The sequence below is a fragment of the Erinaceus europaeus genome, chromosome 1 (genome assembly GCF_950295315.1).
Source record: "Erinaceus europaeus chromosome 1, mEriEur2.1, whole genome shotgun sequence".
NCBI classification, from domain to species: domain Eukaryota; kingdom Metazoa; phylum Chordata; class Mammalia; order Eulipotyphla; family Erinaceidae; genus Erinaceus; species Erinaceus europaeus.
Genome location: NC_080162.1, coordinates 147165273 through 147178883, shown reverse-complemented (window position 1 = coordinate 147178883; position 13611 = coordinate 147165273). Strand labels below are relative to the sequence as shown.

The window sequence follows — 13611 nt, the reverse complement described above, 5'->3', positions numbered from 1 at the left end:
ATTCTCCCTGGTCTAAGCTTTTTAGAGAATCAACATTTAAAAGACTCAGCCTATGGTCTGTGCATTAAAATTTTTGAGACATTCAATCAATTTTTCTCCTCTTACATTAATTAAATAGTGATTTATATGACTACAAGTTAATAGGAGTGTACATAAACACCATTCCCACCACCAAAAGACTGAGTCCCATCCCCCATCCCCCATCCCCCATCTCCCTCACCCCACCCCCACCCCCATGAAGCCAAACCCACCCTCACTCTCAACCCAGAGATTTTTACTTTGGTGCCCTACTCCACACTCAGTCAAATTCTGCTTTGAGCTTCCCTTTCTGTTCTTCTTTCTCAACTTCTGTTGATGAGTGGGATCATCCCATACTCATCTTTGTCTTTCTGATTTAGCTCACTTAACATAATTCCTTCTAGCTCTATCCAAGATGGGTCAGAGAAGGTAAGTTCGTTGTTCTTAATAACTACATAATATTCCATTTCTCAGCCATTCATCTTTTGTTGGGCACCTGGGTTGCTTCCAGGTTTTAGCTAATAGGAATTGTGCTGCCATGAACATAGGTGTACACATATCTTTTTGGTTGGGTGTTATGGAGTCCTTGGGGTATATCCCTAGGAGAGGAATTACTGGGTCATGTGGAAGGTCCATGTGTAGCCTTGTGAGAGTTCTCCAGACTGCTCTCCACAGAGGTTGGACCAATTTACATTCCCATCAGCAGTGCAGAAGGGTTCCTTTGTTCCCACAGCCTCTCCAGCATTTGTTGCTGCTGTCCTTTTTGATGTATACTATTCTCACAGGGGTGAGGTGGTATCTCAGTGTTGTCTTTATTTGCATTTCTCTGAAAATCAGTGACCTGGAGCAATTTTTCATGTGTTTGTTAGCCTTTTGGATCTCTTCAGTAGTGAATATTCTGTTCATATCCTCTGTCCATTTTTGGATGGAGTCATTTGCTTTTTGGTTGCTAAGTTTGCTGAGCTCTGTATATTTTGGTTATTAGTCTCTTGTCTGATATATTGCATGTGAAGATCTGTGAGGGGTCTCTTTGTGTGATGGTTTCTTTGGCTGTGCAGAAGTTTTTCAATTTGATGTAGTCCCATAGGTTTGTTTTTGTTTTAGTCTTCCTTGCAATTGGGTTTGAATCATCAAAGATGTCCTTGAGGGTTAAGTGGGAAAGTGTTCCAGCAATATTTTCCTCTAAGTATTTGATAGTTTCTGGTCTAACATCCAGGGCCTTGATCTATTTGGAATTGACTTTTGTTTCTGGTGAGATAAAGTGGTTCAGTTTCATTCTTCTGTATGTTTCAACCCAGTTTTCCCAGCACAATTTATTGAAGAGAGCCTCCTTCCTCCATTTAATAGTTTGGGCTCCCTTATCAAAGGTTTGATGTCCATAGGTGTGGGGGTAGTTGTGAACATTTGAATGAAGGATGTTCAATGTCTGCAGTCTATCATGTTGTGTAACATGGGTTTGACTTGATCAATGCCTTTTCTATTTTTACTACCACCAGGGTTATCACTGGGGCTCTGTGCTGACACTATGAATCCACCACTCCTGGTTTGACAGGACAGAGAGAAATTGAGAGGGGAGGGGATATAGAGATGAAGAGAGAAAGATAAGACACCTGCAGCTCTGCTTCACTGCTTGTGAAGCTGCCCCCCCACCAACCTGGCTCAATCCCAGGTCCTTGCACATGGTGATAGGTGCATTTAACCTGGAGCACCACCACCAGCCTCCTACAATGCCTTTAATCAGCCTTATAGGACCTCCCTGACCAAGGAGCATCATTGAGATCAAAGTCAGCACAGAATTTCATGAACCATCACTGGCACTGACATTCTTACGGAGTGTTGTCATCATAAACTTTACGTAACTGTTCACAAACTTGACACTAGTTCTTTCCTTTATGGAAGTAAGACAGTAAAATATGGTTAAAAAATGCAGGTTCAGGGGGTCGGGCGGTGGCGAAGTGGGTTAAGCGCACCTGGCACAAAGCGCAAGGACTGGCGTAAGGATCCCGGTTCGAGCCCCCGGCTCCCCACCTGCAGGGGAGTTGCTTCACAGGCGGTGAAGCAGGTCTGCAGGTGTCTATCTTTCTCTCCCCCTCTCTGTCTTCCCCTCCTCTCTCCATTTCTCTCTGTCCTATCCAACAACGAACAACATCAACAATAGTAATAATAACCACAACGAGGCTACAACAACAAGGGCAACAAAAGGGGCAAAAAATGGCCTCCAGGAGCCGTGGATTCATGGTGCAGGCATAGAGCCCAGCAATAACCCTGGAGGAAAAAAAAAGAAAGAAATTAAAAAAAAATGCAGGTTCAGTCTTCCATCTTCAGCTTGTAAAATCTCTAAAACTCAACTAAATTGCTTAATTATTATTTTTTTAATAAAGCTGGAACTGTCATCTGTCAAATGATATAGCAATAACTCTAGCACTTCCAAAGATGAACTAGCGCCATCTGTTGCAAAAATACATCATGACTCTTTTGGCAACCCAATATAACTTGTTAAATAGAAATTAAAAGCAAAAATTTTGATTTGCAGAATTCAAACTACACTGCAGGCAGTCCCAGGTTCTTGGCATTCTTTGAGATTGTTTTGTTCTCTTACTGTCCCATTCAAGTAACTCTTTACTCCCACCCCACTTCTGCTTATTTTACTCTAGACTCCTGGTCATCTTATAAAATGTCACTTATATCCAAAGACCCTCTCTGGTTCATTTTGTGCCAAAATGAACTTATCAGGGAACAAAAGGAAGTTGTAAAAAAGTAGTTGTCAAAAGCATTATCACTAGAATATGAATTCCAGAGGGCCTCTGGACGGCCTCAGTAAACAGCTGTTGAATAAAATCTTTTTGTTGTGTGTCTTTGATCCCATAAATTCTACCCAGCAGCATTACTTATTTTCTGTTGGGTTGTTAGAAAAGTTATGATTCATTTTCTTCTATTAATCGTGACTTTTCTGACAACCCAGTATAGTGTCCTAGAAATTTTCTATATGTGGGGGTCGGGCGGTAGCGCAGCAGGTTAAGTACACAAGGTGAAGTTTTCTGTATGCAATACATACTGTCTTTTTTAAGTCCATAATTTAATGATAATGAATTTAAGATCTTCTTGTCTACTTTGACCAGAATGTGTCCTTGCACAGGGGTTTAAAAGATAAGATTACGGGGAGTCGGGCGGTAGTGCAGCGGGTGGTGCAAAGCGCAAAGAACCCGGTTGGAGCCCCTGGCTCCCCACCTGCAGGGGAGTTGCTTCACAGGCAGTGAAGCAGGTCTGCAGGTGTCTATCTTTCTCTCCCCCCCTCTGTCTTCCCCTCTTCTCTCCATTTCTCTCGTCCTATCCAACAATGACAATAATAACTACAACAATAAAACAAGGGCAACAAAAGGGAATAAATAAATAAATAGATAAATATTTTTAAAAGATAAGATTACATTCAGGTCTTCCTTACAGTTTTGTAGTTACCTCTCTAAACTGCCTTCACTTATAATCTTTCTGATTTGCATCTGTACTCTTCAGAGACCTTCTACCTGGCTGCCTAGCTTTGGTCTTTGCCATTTCCAAGTCACTCTTTTGCAGTGCTATACATAGCAGTCCTCACCGAGTGTGACTCTGGCCTCGTCCCTTTCTTCTCCCATTGAAACCTCTTATGGGGTTTTTGATATTTTGTTGCCTCTAAGTCAAGCCTTCAGCTATAGCTCTAAGGCTTCTCTTCAAAACTTTGCACTTGAGTAAGTAATAGTAGACTCCTGGCAGCTCTTCATACCCCATGCTCCTCCTGCCCACAAGGCATCTTACCTGTTCTACCCATGACTGGCTCCCTGAAGTACCTTCCTCTGCCTAAAGGTTAAAGATCCCCGTCGTCCTCCTCTTCTACCTGTTCAATTCCCGAGCCACTAGAGACACAGATCGTAGAACTTGTGGTTTTCTTATCTTGACAGGTAAATCAATTTCTTATGGGAAAAGCCTGTGGTTTTTTTACCCATGGACTTTAATTTAACTCAGATCAAATCAAAATAAAGAGACCTAGAAAAGTAAAGTGTGTGACCATAAAATAACTAAAACACTGTGAGCAGACAGACTATATTGGATGTCTTGGAAGAAATAATAAGTTTTTCAAAGTAAGAGATGATTAATTAACACCTGAATTTTCCTTTTGGAGTTATTGCTCAGGGAAATCAGTAACTTTGCAAATTAATATGCATTGAAAATTAACAGTTTATTATCCCACATTAAATAATACAAAATGGTTCTCTGTTATTTTTTTTTCCTAAGTCAAGCCAAGAAAAGCAAACCTTGCTCTGTTTCGTGTTCTCTAAGACTTTGGAGTCAGCTTTTGTCTTTTTTTTTTATTATTATTCCAGAAGAGAAGCTTAAATCACAGGAGGGAAGTGACTTGAAAACTTACTGAGGTGGTTGGTGAAGTAGCAAAAGCCAGAACAAGGAACTGCCGACTGCCCCTGGGTGCTTTTTCTCCTTACCTACTTTTCCTGTTTATCCACTGGAGTAAAAAGTAAGTTTTAAAACACTTGCTTATTTCCATATGCTCAATTTAGGCTTACTACTGATAATATTCTTATTTTGCTTTTAGTCTCATTAAGTCACTGGTTCTAATTTTAAATCACAAGTTGCTCTTTCATGTTCATTTCATTGAGCATCAGAAAAAAAAAATCTGCCCTTCTAAGATATTTTATAACTTTTCTCAATTATTTTTTTAACATAGCAAGTTCAGTATTACAGTCATTTTTTTCTGCTCTACCCACGGCTGACCCCAGAGTCCTCCATGAAGTACCTTTTGTAATCTTTCAAGTAGTTCTGTGGTATATGCTTTTATAATCCTCTATATTGTTCTGTTGGAATCAATTTCCATTCTGAGTCATTCACCAAAGAGTGCCTGTGTTTTCCAGACAAATTAATAGTTTTGTTATTTTTAAATGACTCATAGTTTCTGAATCATCACACCTTGTATATTCTGTTAAATAAAAAGCTTTTAGACACATTTCCACAGTTTTTCCTCTTATTATTCAAATATTCCACCTAAGTGAGGTGAATATCCAACCAGATTTATTTTGCATTTACAATTTATGTTGATTTTTTTTTCTTGTACCCTTTCATCAGTAAAGATAAGTAGTAGTTTTTTCACCTCATGCCCTCTGTTCCAGATGTTTCCTGAAATAGAACACACAAATAGCAACATGAAAAATATTTGTAGCACCATTCACTAGTTTCCATCATTACTTTTATATTGTTTAAGGGCTTATTAACTTAATACATTTCCCCATGAAACTAGGAAGAAACACCCATAAAAAAAAATAATAAAAAAAAGAGAGGTCAGGCTAGTAGCGCACGTGGAGCAAAGCGCAAGGACTGATGTAAGGATCCCAGTTCGAGCCCTGGCTCCCCGTCTGCAGGGGAGTCACTTCACAGGCAGTGAAGCAGGTCTGCAGGTGTCCATCTTTCTCTCCCTCTTTCTGTCTTCCCCTCCTCTCTCCATTTCTCTCTGTCCTATCCAACAACAGTGACATCAACAACAACAACAATAACTACAATGACAATAAAACAACAAGAGCAACAAAAGGGAAAAAAATAATAAAGGAAAAAAATGTAAAAAAAAGAAGAGGGGCCTGGGTAGTAGCACACTGGGTTAAGTGCACATAGTGGGGAGTGGAAGGACTGGCATACTGGTTTTAGCCCCTGGCTTCCCACCTACGGGGGGTCACTTCACAAGCAGTGAAGCAGGTCTGCAGGTGTCTATCTTTCTCTCCCCCTCTCTGTCTTTCCCTCCTCTCTCAGTTTCTCTCTGTCCTGTCCAACAACAACAACAACAACAGCAACAACTGTGGAACAAATGGCCACCAGGAGTGGATTTGTAGTGTAGGAACTGAGCCTCAGCAGTGGAATTGTAGTGCAGGCAAAAACAAACAAACAAAAAGATAAACAAACTTTAAAAAGTAAAACATTTTAAAAATACTTATTGGTACACAGAATCTTTGGACTTTGACTTGTTGGAAGAGTGAAACAATTTCCTTCCTTGACTTCCATGTTATTTGACTGGTTCTCTTCCTGTCTTTGGAAAAGTCATTCTGTCTTTGTGTGTTTCACTTTGCTTCATACATGTCAGGCTTCCTGAGACCTTTGTCCTTGATCCTTTTCTTACATGATGCATCTTTCGTTTTGTTCACTTTTCAATGTCAGAGCCCTCTTACTTGGGTCTTATTTTCCAGTCTTTATTTTCAGTTCCTATCTCCTCATTGTCAAGTATATCCAGCTGCATAAGGAATAGCTCCTCATGAATGCCCCCACCCCCGACTCCAAGTCAATTCATGCCTAATGCTGATTTCATCTCCTCTAAACTATACTTCCAGCCATAGTACACAAATAATAATCAGCTCCAACTCTACAACCTGCCCTTTTTATAATAATCTTTTTATTGATAGTAATCTAACTGGTTTACAAAATTGTAAGACTTCTACATCCACATATAACAGAGGTATAATTCCACACTGGTCCCACCACTAGAGTTCTGTGTGCTCATTCCCTCTATTGGAAACTACAGTAGTTCACTCAAGATCACAGATGTGGATTGACTATTACTTCTATGACTGTCTGTCTATATCTATATATATTTGCCTATTTTTTTTCTATGGTCCTGCCTTCTCTTCCTTTCTAAGTCACATCTATACCTAATACTACTTGCAAATGTCCTTTTTAACTCTTCTTCCCAAGTGTTGATAGAATTAGTGTTCAAAGCCCTCTGTTCATCTTCCCCTAACATTCCTCCCCCTCTGGGAATATAGATCAAAATTCTTTTTGGAGTGTAGAAGGTGAGAGTTCTGGCTTCTATAATTGCTTCTCTACAGGGCATTGGTGTTGGCAGGTTAAATTTGTTAAATTCATTAGACTGTAAGTTTAATTGTATATTTTTATTGTATGTAAATCACACCACAGTAAAATTGACTTAAATAAAATTGAGCCTCTAAAAAACTGTCAGGAAAGTCTTAAGGCCAAGAGTTGGTGCATCTGGTTAAATGCAGTGCCCAAGGACCCAGGTTCAAGCCCCTGGTCCTCACCTGCAAGGGGAAGCTTCATGAGAGGTGAAGCAGAGCTTCAGGTGTCTCTTTGTCTCTTTTCCCCTCTCTCAGTCCCCTCTCGATTTCTCTGTCTATTGAATAATAAATAAATTAAAAAAAAAAAACTGGCAGGAAACTCTGTGTTATGGGTACAGTTGTCAGTTTGTGGGCTTCACTGTAAGGCAATCAATCATGTAGTTAGATCATAGTTTCTAATCTCCAGAAAAGGATTTCTCCGTCCACAGTGGGAGCTGAAGGCTAAAGGTAATAAACCTAGTTTCTGGTGACCTAACCCTGAGCAGAGAGAAGGGAACTCATTGCAGATGTAGACTTTTATTCAATTGTCCTTTATTTTTCAGTCCTTTGTTACTCTCTAGTTCTGATACCCCTGGTATGAGTTCTTTTCTCTATTTTTTCTCTTACTAGCAAATGAGTTTTCTGTCTTCAGCAGGGTGAAGAAGAGGTGACTTTCTGCATTTTATTGAGTAGGGGTGGAGAAGTCCTAACTGTTCTTTTGATTATTTTCAAACAGTCCTCCTATGTTCTGCCTTCTCCCTTAGACTAATTTCTATGGCACTTGGTGCCTCCAAACCCAGGTCTACTTTTGTTTTTTGTTTTGTTTGTTTTTATTTGGTGGGAGGGTGGGGAAGGGTTGCCTTGTGCGGGATGAATTGGTTTGCTTGCTATCAGTATTCCTTCCTCCTCTGCTTTGCTAAGTCATTTACCAATCTTGCTTCTGTTTTAGAACCTCATGTACAATGGTTTGGGGCTACAGGGGTCTTGTAGGTTCTTTGAAGATGGAGTTTACATTCTTATTTTTGTTTTTGCTATTTGGGTGATACCTTAAAATTGGTAAAACCTATACACACACATTAGCTTCAGCAATTCTACACTACTTAATATTTCTCCTAGTACACAGGGCCTTTTTGCCTTTGTGCCTTTCTTGCATATAAGGTCTAAACACATCCCTTCTTTACCTGGCAAGATGGCTCATCTTTCATGTCCTCCGCCTCCTCCTAGCTTTCCTTTTTCTTTTTCCCTCAACATGGATGAACTTACTACTTTTAAAAACTAAAATAGAGGAGGTATTTGAGATGAACTGACAGTCTTCAGTTGACTGCTGAAATGTCAGCTCTGCCCTACAGCTTGAGCATCTATTTTTATTATTTTAATTCTGCAAATATTTATTGAGGTGACGCTATGTTCCAGTCACAGTGATACATGCAAGGACATAGTAGTGAGTGGGACATAATTTATTATCCATGAGACTTGATTTTTAGTGGAAGAGAAAATATATAATATATTCAGTGTGTTGTATAATGTAATATATATGATGTATTATGATTATGATGAATACTATGGAGTGAAAAAACAAAATGAGATCAAAATCTTAAATGAAATTAGCATAATTTGGATCTGTCAGAGAAAGCTTCCACAATTTACATTGAAAATACCTTCTTTTTTTTTTTTTTTTTAAATAACCAGAGTACTGCTCAGCTCTGGCTTATGTTGGTGTGGGGATTGAACCTGGGACTTTGGAACCTCAGGCATAAGAATCTTTGCATAACCATTATGCTATGTACCCCCCACCGAAAATATCGTTTTCAAGCCTCGGCTGGACTGGTATTTGGGGGTTAAATTATTTATTTATTTATTTATTTATTTATTTATTTATTGTGATTAATGGTAGGCTGTGAGATTATAGGGTTATTGGGCATAGTTCCTTCTAGTTTTTCTTGTCTACTACTTATATACCTCTGTCTTACAACAAATCCACCTGATTGCATAACAGTTTTACTGTGGAGTTTTTAGTTGCATAACAGTTTACTGTGGAGGAGTACCAAGGGCCACAAATGACTATCTCAGATTGTATCAGGTGAATACTTTCTTGACTGTTCTGTAACTTTGCTTTATCAAGTAGTTGAAATACTTACTCATTTTATTTTTCTCAAATTTTAGGTAATAAAAGTTTGTGTAGGAGGCCTGACAGTCATGCGCCCAGTTGCATGCACATTTTAGCATGCTTAAGGACCTAGATTCAAGCCTCTTGTCCTTACCTGCAGTGGGGAAGCTTCCTGTGTTAGAAGTAGGGGTACAGATATGTCTGTCTCCATCTCTCTGGCTCTTTCTCTCTCTCTCTGACTCCTCCTCCTTTCTCAGTTTTTCTCTGTCCTATCAAGTAAAAATGGAAAAAAGAAAAGGGCAGGGGTGGGGGGAGGACAGTGCCAGGAGCAGTGGATTAGTTGTCTATGCACCAAGCCCCAGCGAATAACCCTAATGACAATTTAAAAATTTTAAAATATATATGGTCTTTGTATCAGTTTATATTAATTTTTTTAAATAATTTATTTCTTTATTGGGGAATTAATGTTTTACATTCAACAGTAAATACAATAGTTTGTACATGCATAACATTCCCCAGATTCCCATTTAACAATACAACCCCCACTATGTCATTCATCATCTTTCATGGACCTGTATTCTCCCCATCCACCCACCCACCCCAGAGTCTTTTACTTTGGTGTAATACTCCAATTCCATTTCAGGTTCGACTTGTGTTTTCTTTTCTAATCTTGTTTTTCAACTTCAGCCTGAGAGTGAGATCATCCCATATTCATCCTTCAGTTTCTGACTTATTTCACTCAACATGATTTTTTCAAGGTCCATCCAAGATCGGCTGAAAACAGTGAAGTCACCATTTTTTACAGCTGAGTAGTATTCCATTGTGTATATATACCACAACTTGCTCAGCCACTCATCTGTTGTTGGACACCTGGGTGCTTCCAGGTTTTGGCTATTACAAATTGTGCTGCCAAGAACATATGTGTACACAGATCTTTTTGGATGGATGTGTTGGGTTCCTTAGGATATATCCTCAGGAGGGGAATTGCAGGGTGGTAGGGTAGGTCCATTTCTAGCTTCTGAGAGCTCTCCAGACTGTTCTCCACAGAGGCTGGACCAATTTACATTCCTACCAGCAGTGCAGGAGGGTTCCTTTGACCCCACACCCTCTCCAGCATTTGCTGCTGTTACCTTTTCTGATGTATGACATTCTCACAGGAGTGAAGTGATATCTCATTGTTGTCTTGATTTGCATTTCTCTGACAATCAGAGACTTGGAGCATTTTTTCATGTGTTTCTCAGCCTTTTGGATCTCTTCTGTGGTGAATATTCTGTCCAAGTCCTCCCCCCATTTTTGGATGGGGTTATTTGTTGTCTTGTTGTTGAGATTTGCAAGCTCTTTATATATGTTGGTTATTAAACTCTTATCTGATGTATGGCATGTAAAGATCTTCTCCCATTCTGTGAGGGGTCTCTTGGTTTCTATAGTGGTTTCTTTTGCTGTGAAGAAGCTTTTTAATTTGATGTAGTCCCATAGGTTTATACTTGCCTTAGTCTTCCTTGTAATTGGATTCGTTTCATTGAAAATGTCTTTAACATTTATGTGGAAAAGAGTTCTGCCAATATTTTCCTCTAAGTATTTGATAGTTTCTGGTCTAACATCCAAGTCCTTGATCCACTTGGAATTTACTTTTGTATTTGGTGAAATACAGTGATTCAGTTTCATTCTTCTGCATGTTTCAACCCATTGTTTCCAACACCATTTGTTGAAGAGACTCTGCTTTCCCCATGTAATAGTCTGGGCACCTTTGTCAAAGATTAGATGTCCATACGTGTGGGGCCTCATTTCTGGGCTCTATTCTATTCCACTGGTCAGTGTGTCTGTTCATGTTCCAGTACCAAGCAGTTTTGATGACAATGGCCCTATAATACAGTTTGAGATCTGGGAGTGTGATGCCTCCAGTTCTGTTCTTTTTTCTCAAGATTGTTTTGGCAATTCTAGGTCTTTTCTGGTTCCAGATAAACATTTGTAGCATTTTTTGTATTCTCCTAAAAAATGTGCTTGGGATCTTGATGTGGATAGCATTAAATTTGTAGATGGCTCTGGGTAATATATTCATTTTGATGATGTTAATTCTTCCAACCCATGAACATGGAATATCTTTCCACTTCTTTGTGTCTTTTTCAGTTTCTTTGAGTAGTGACTCATAATTTTCAGTATACAAGTCTTTCACTTCTTTGGTTAGGTTTACTCCTAGATATTTTATTGTTTTTGTTGCTATAGAAAAAGGAACTGATTTCTGGATTTCAATTTCTTCTAACTTAGTGTTTGCATAGAGGAATGCCACTGACTTTTGAATGTTAATTTTATAGCCTGACACATTACTGTATTGCCTGATGATTTCCAAAAGCTTCTTGCTGGATTCCTTAGGTTTTTCCATGTATACTATCATGTCATCTGCAAATAAGGAGAGTTTGACTTCTTCTCTTCCAATCTGTATCCCTTTAATTCCTTGCTCCTGCCTGATTGCTATGGCAAGAACTTCCAACACTATTTTGAATAGTAATGGTGATAGTGGGCAGCCCTGTCTAGTACCTGATCTGAGGGGAAATGCTTCCAGTTTTTCACCATTGAGTATGATGTTGGCTGTAGCTTTGCTATATATAGACTCCACTATCTTCAGGAATTTTCCATCTATTCCCATTTTTTGTAGTGTTTTGATCATAAAGGGATGTTGTATTTTGTCAAAGGCTTTCTCTGCATCTATTGATATGACCATGTGGTTTTTGGTCTTGCTTTTGTTGATGTGGTGGATCACATTGATTGATTTACGTATATTAAACCAACCTTGCATGCCTGGGATAAACCCCACTTGGTCATGATGAACAGTCTTTTTGATATACTGCTGTATCCGGTTGGCTAGAATTTTGTTCAATATTTTCGCATCTATGTTCATCAGAGATATTGGTCTGTAGTTTTCTTTTTTGGTTGTGTCCCTGTCTGCTTTTGGTATCAGGGTGATGTTGGTTTCATAGAAGCTGGCAGAGAGTATTCCAGTGTCTTCAATCTTCTGGAAGACTTTTAAAAGTAGAGGTATTAGTTTTTCTTTGAAAGTTTTGTAGAATTCATTTGTAAAACCATCTGGTCCAGGACTTTTATTTTGGGGGAGATTTTTGATAACTGTTTCAATTTCATTAGCTGTGATGGGCCTGTTCATGGTATCCACTTCCTCTTTACTTAGTTTTGGAAGTTGGTAGGTATCTAGGAAATCATTCATTTCTTCCAGGTTCTCTAGCTTGGTGGCATATAGTTGTTCATAGAAGCCTCGCATGATATGTTGAATTTCTGCAGTGTCTGTTGTGATTTCTCCTCTTTCATTTGCTATCCGATTTATTTGGGTCTTCTCCCTTTTTTGTTTTGTGAGTCTGGCTAAAGGTTTGTCGATTTTGTTTACTCTTTCGAAGAACCAACATTTACTTTCATTGATCTTTTGTATGGTTTTCCTATTCTCAATGTTATTTATTTCTGCCCTAACTTTAGTGATTTCTGTCCTTCTGGTTGCTTTAGGATTCCTTTGTTGTTCTTCTTCTAGGTCTTTAAGATGTGCAATCAGGCTGTTTATTTGTGCCTTTTCTTGTTTCCTAATGTGTGCTTGTATAGCTATGAACTTCCCTCTTAGGACTGCTTTAGCTGTGTCCCAAATATTTTGATAGCTTGTGTCTTCATTTTCATTGAACTCTCGAAACATTTTGATTTCTTCCTTGATTTCCTCTTTGACCCAGAAGTTGTTAAGAAGTGTACTGTTGAGCTTCCACATTTTGGCACTGTTACTAATCTTTTGTTGATTGTTAAGTGTTAGTTTAATTCCACTGTGGTCTGAGAAGATGCTTGGGATGATTTCAGTGCTCTTGAATTGGCTGATGCTGTCTTTGTGGCCTAACATATGGTCTATCCTTGAGAATGATCCATGTGGATTTGAGTAAAATGTGTATTCCAGTTTCTTGGGATGAATGACTCTGAAAATGTCCAATAGTTCTAGTTTATCTATCTCTTCATTTAGCTCCCTTATGTCTTTACTGATTTTCTGCCTGGATGATCTGTCAAGTTGAGAGAGTGGGGTGTTGAAGTCCCCTACTATGATTGTGTTACTGTTAATATATTGCTGTAGCTCTTTCAGTAGAAGTTTGATGTATTTAGATGGCTTCTCATTGGGTGCATAGATATTAATAATTGTTAAGTCCTCTTGATTGACTGATCCTCTGAGCATTAAGTAGTGTCCATTCCTATCTTTTTTAATCTTATCTATTTTAAAGTCTATCATGTCAGATATGAGAATAGCTGTTCCTGCCCTTTTTTGTGGGCCATTGGCTTGTATGATAGTTTTCCATCCTTTCACTTTAAGTCTGTGTTTGTCTTGTTGAGTTAGGTGAGTTTCCTGTAGACAGCATATTGTTGGGTTGTGTTTTCTGATCCATCTTCCTACTCTGTGTCTTTTAATAGGTGAATTCAGGCCATTGACATTTATTGATACCAAAGATTGAAGATATTTTAACGCCATTCTTGTAGAGTTTTACAGTGTTTTGATATATGTCCTATTTGTGGTGGTCTGGTTGTTTATAGGAGACCTTTCAGAACTTCTTTCAGGGCAGGCTTGGTGATAGTTGATTCCTTCAACTGTTGCTTGTCTGA

At 38.8% G+C, this 13611-nt stretch overlaps 1 protein-coding gene across 6 annotated transcripts in view; it reads left to right on the top strand.

Annotated features, from left to right (window-relative positions):
- PPP2R3A (protein phosphatase 2 regulatory subunit B''alpha) overlaps window positions 1–13611 on the top strand; it is a 182191-nt gene that overhangs the window by 52104 nt on the left and 116476 nt on the right. For 5 of the 6 annotated variants that reach the window (XM_060196895.1, XM_060196893.1, XM_060196886.1 and 2 more), the window contains exon 2: window positions 4374–4522. The exons of the other annotated variant lie outside the window; for it this stretch is intronic. The gene's annotated coding sequence lies outside the window, so the exon portion shown is untranslated. The remainder of the gene's footprint in view (window positions 1–4373; window positions 4523–13611) is intronic. 6 annotated transcript variants of the gene reach the window in all.